The sequence below is a fragment of the Elaeis guineensis genome, chromosome 3, assembly GCF_000442705.2.
Source record: "Elaeis guineensis isolate ETL-2024a chromosome 3, EG11, whole genome shotgun sequence".
NCBI lineage: Eukaryota > Viridiplantae > Streptophyta > Magnoliopsida > Arecales > Arecaceae > Elaeis > Elaeis guineensis.
The window spans coordinates 82404559-82410106 of record NC_025995.2 but is presented as its reverse complement, the minus strand read 5'-3'; positions in this window follow the sequence as shown (position 1 = coordinate 82410106).

Here is a 5548-nt window from a genome sequence, read left to right as displayed (position 1 = left end):
ATGTAGGGTTTCAGGATGGACATGCACATCAAAGCATATGGATTTTAAAATTTAAATTAAAAAGTTTTAAATATTAAATCCTTAAACCAGCATCTCCTTAATGATTAATAATCATATATAATATATATTCAAAAGTTAAATTCAAGCTATAGAAGAATATCTAAGCACTTAATCCAAATTCTGGCAGAACCTCCACCACGCGCCCAAGTGTTCGCCCTCTAACAGTGATCCACACAGGGCTATGATCAGGAACTAACTCCTTGAGATGATTCCTCCTCCAAAATTATCACTCTAAAATTTTTTTGAGCACCAGAATATCAAGACCCTCTTTCTCTTCTTCTAGCCTTCCTATCCCTACCTTTCTTCTCTCCTTGTCTTTCTTAATTCTCTTCCTAAACTCTTATCCTAAAATCAGACTTGTCCTTACTATTTTTGAACTTATCCTAATAAGAGAAAGAAGAGACTAATTGGATAATAGGGAGAGGATGTTAGAAAGAAAGGAGAAAATGAAAATCTAAATGAATCCAATCCTCGGCACACCCCCTTTAAATACTTTGCGACGGGTTGCCTTCGGAATGATTCGCACCCCCTCCATGCCCATCTCACACCCCAAAAAATTTCTCACACCCCTAGCCAGTTTTCCATCCATCAAGAGTCTCATGACACATGGCAAGCATCTAAAAAAAATTTGAGAGATGCTTCATGCAGAAGGACTCTTCAAAATATTTTTCTCGATGTTTCTCGGATGCATCGCGCAGCTTCCCTTGGCATAATTTTTCTCCACCACCCATCAGTGACTTTTGTCCATCCAATGGATCAAAATGAAGGTACTAACTTTTTGATGGTATGAAAAAAATATAAAATTAAAATGTGGCATAACACTTGGGTTAGAGTCCTTCATAAGTTGGACTCTTGGTCAGGTGCATGGATCAGATTGGCAGGATTTCCAAATTCAATGAATTTTCATGATTAAACCAGAAGGTATTTTAACTTCAAAAAAATTATTTATGCTCAAAATAAAGTAAAAATCACAAAAAATTTATTTCATCATGGAACATTGGTTAAGCTCGAGGAAGGGGCATCCCATCTCATGGAATGTGAAATCTATTTCTGCGCACAAAAACTGCACCCACAAGCAAGAAAAATTATTGATGCATGAGGACCTAGTTTCTTGCTTTAAATTTTTGGTATATGCATCCAAGGGCTGACCCAACTCAATCCTAAAATTGGTTTGAATTAATTTAGCTTTAATTAGCCTAATCTGGAATCAATTTCGAACCCGATTCGAAACAGTGAGTTAGTTTTTGCAACATGTGCTAGCATGTCTATTTTGCAAACATGATCTAATCTAATTAGACTCCTGATCAATTTTCTTTGTGTGTGATCATTGGGTTCCATATCTAGCTAGTAATAGATTTGAGTGCAAGTCCATCTGATTTGATTAGAATTTAATCTAACTGATCTAAATCCAATCGAGCTAACCCGATTTCAGCAATTAGAACTCTTTCTAATTGATGATCGAATTAAACTCTTTAATTTGATCAAACCCACAAGACAAGATTGACATCTAGCAACATATCATATCTACCTAAAAGATATAAAATTTTGATAGAAATATTAAAAATATCTTTCAGTAAAAATTACCGTGCAATTCGATCCTGCGATCTCCCTACATCCTGAATATGACTCTGAAAATAGAATGATGTCAAATCCAATATCATACTCATATTTCTCTCAATCTTAAATGATGATCTGATTAATAAAATATTATATTTTTTAATTTTTATTTTTTTTGATCAAAGGCTTCCTGAATCATCAATCGATCAGAGCAAGTAGGATGCGATCTCCTCTTACCAGAGTGATCGATTCCATGTTGACCTACTCACAACCTCCATACACATTCTACTATATCCAGAACACCCCATACATGACTAAGTCATGAATGAGTATGAACCAAAAATATGGATTCATATATAAATGTTCTATGGTAGTCGCAGGTCAAAGGATTATATGCACAACTCCCACTATAAGAAAATATCTTTTGATAGGTAAGTAAATTTCATAAGATGTTTATTAAGTCGAATCAATTCAGTGAACTCATTTTCTAATGAGCACCCACTTTTTGTATTAGTGTCTCATACAAGTGGCTTATGAGATCAGCCACCCTCTCCATCGAGCATACATAGGAAGTGCTAGCCTATCCGAAATATTGATCCCCTACTTAATGCTCCTATAACTAAGAATATTCTAAATCAGAGTTTTTAGGATTTTAGATCTCATAAGTATGATCTTATCATAAACCTAAACCCATTGTCCTGATTTATGAAGTTCATCATAATCATTATAAAAGTAAGATGCAGCATATGATGAAAAATACCTTTTATTATTTAAAGAGTCAATACATGAGTCTGGAAGATTACAAGAAAAATCCATCAAAATATAAATTTCGATTGGCTTGTAGGGCATATTCCTTTCAATCTCTCACTTGCACTAAAGCCAATCACCCTTATATTTTATCCCCATACAATCGAGGTGGTGATCGAACTACTGCTATAGTAGAGCCTTAGTGAATAGGTCTGCTATGTTATTCTTTGTTTCTACTCGTTTAATGACAACATCTTATCTTTCGATTATTTTACGAACAAGATGGAAGCGTCTTAGAATGTGCTTGGATTTATGATGAGACCTTGGTTCTTTGCTTGAGAAACTGCTCCAGTATTATCCTAGTAAAATGGTACTGGATTCTTAATCTCAGGAACGATACCTAATTCAGTGATGAATTTCTTCATCCAGATAGATTCTTTGACAGCTTTACTTGCAGCTATGTACTCCCTCAGTAGTTGAGTCAGCTACAGTCTGCTGCTTAAAATTTTTTTAACTAACAGCTCCACCATTAAGAGTAAAGACATACCCTAAAGTGGACTTGCTATCATCAGGATCTGATTGAAAACTAGAGTCAGAATAACCTTCTAGTTTTAGATCAGATCCTCCATATATCAGAAAAATATCTTTAGTCCTTCTCAGATATTTAAGAATATTTTTCACTATTTTTCAATGATCCTCTCCTGGATCAGCCTAAAATCTACTAACTATGCCTAAGCATAGGCAACATCAGGTCTGGTACATAGCATAGCATATATGATGGACCCTACTGCCGAAGCATAGGGAATAGAACTCATTTTATTTTCTCTTTCAATATTTCAGGAGACATCCTTTTAGAGAGATGTATGTTTTGACTCATGGGTAAGTAACCTCTTTTATTTCTATCTATGCTAAATCTTTTTAGCACTAAGTCTATGTACCTGGATTGGGACAAGCCTAACATCCTCTTAGATCTATCCCTATAGATCTTTGTACCTAGTATATAGGATGCTTCACCCAAATCTTTCATGAAAAATTTACTTGATAGCCATATCTTGACCGATTGTAACATTAGGATATCATTCCTAATAAAAAGTATATCATCCACATATAAAATTAAGAAGACAATGGCACTCCACTAGTCTTCTTGTATACATAAGGTTCATCCATATTTTTTATAAAGTCAAACTCTTTGACTGTAACATCAAAGTGGATGTTCCAACTCCTCGAGGCCTGCTTTAATCCATAAATAGATTTTTTAAGCCTGCATACCTGATTTGCTCTCTTTTTGAGACAAATCCTTCTGGCTGAGACATAAATTTCTTCTTCAAGATAACCATTAAGGAAGGTGATCTTCACATCTATTTGCCAAATCCCATAATCATGGTATGCTACTACTATTGTAAGCATAATCTGTATAGATTTGAGTATGGCAATAGGTAAAAATATTTTATCATAATCAATACCCTATTTTTGCTTAAACCTTTAACTACCAATCTGACTTTATAGGTTTCAACTTAGCCATCTACTCCAATCTTTTTCTTATAGACCCATTTGCATCCAATAGGGGTCACACCCTCTGATGCATCCACCAAAGTCCATACTTAGTTGGAGTATGTAGAGTCCATTTTGGATTTCATAGCCTCTAGCCATTTGTTTGAGTCCCTACTCATGATGGCTTCCGTATAGATCAAAGGTTCATCATTCTCAATAATGTGGGCTTCATTATTCTCAACAATGAACCCATACCTATAGGTGCATTTTCACTCTATCCAACCTTCGAAGAGGAGGTGTATTTTATGGTTGTACTTTATTAATGGATATTTTTGGTTGAGGATCATCTTGTGCTTGCATTTGTAGGTTTTGAACTTCTCCAAGTTTAATTTTCTTCCCACTACCTCTTTCTAAGATAAACTCTTTTTTCATAAAAGTGCATGTTTATTGACAAAAATCTTTTGATCAGTAGGGTGGTAAAAAAGGTATCCTATACTTTCTTTAGGATAACCTACAAACAAGCATTTATCTATCCTAGCACTCAGCTTATGTCCAAAATTTCTTTTAATATAAGCTGGACAGCCCCATATCTTAAGATACTTAAGATTAGGCTTCTTTCCTCTCCATATCTCATATGGAGTGCTTGGCATAGATTTTGAAAGTACTCTATTCAGGATATAGACAGTAGTTTCTAGGGTTATCTCAGAAGAAAATAGACAAATCTGTAAGGCACATCATAGACCGCACCATATCTAATAAAGTATGATTCTTTCTTTTTGCTATACCATTTAGCTGTGGTGTATAGGGAGGGATCCATTCAGAGAGAATTCTATTTTTTTTAAGATGATCTATAAACTCATTGGATAAGTATTCTCCTCTTCGATCAGATCGAAAGATTTTAATACTTTTTTTCAGTTTGTTTCTCGACCATACTTTGATATTCTTTAAATTTATCAAAGGTTTCGGATTTGTGTTTCAAAAGATACACATATCCAAACCTAGATAAATCATCAGTGAACCTTAAAAATAAGAGTATCCTTCTCTGGCTTCTGTTGTCATAGGACTACATACATCAGTATTATAAGTTCTAATAACTCACTTATCCTTTCTCCATGTCCACTAAATAGAATTAGTCATTTTTTTCATAAGACAAGTTTCACAAGTACCTAATGATTCATAATCATAAGGATCAAAGAACTCTTCTTTGTATAACTTGTTAATCCTTGCCTCACTTATATGACCAAGTCAACAATACTAAAGGAAAGTATTATTCAACTCTTCTCTCTTTCATTTTTTACTTTCATCAATATAAAAATATTGTTATTAGATAGAATCAGAAGATCATTATTAATAATGCCATGACAAAAAATTTTATTAAAAAAAAAATTGAGCAACTATTCTCTTTCCATTTATTTCATAACCTCATTATAATAGCAACGTACAGAAATAATATTTCTAATGATCTTAGGCATATAATAATAGTTTTCTAGCTCTAAGATCTTTTCAAAAGATAATTTCAACATATATGTCCCTATAGCCTCTGCTCGGATGGACTCTCCTCCAGCGTCATAGAGCTCGAAGTCACCCTTCTTCAGCACTCTAATATTCTGCAGCCCCTACAATGACTTGCAGATATGAGAACCGCAGGCGGTATCCAATACCCAAGAGTCTGAATTGGAAGAAGTTAATGATA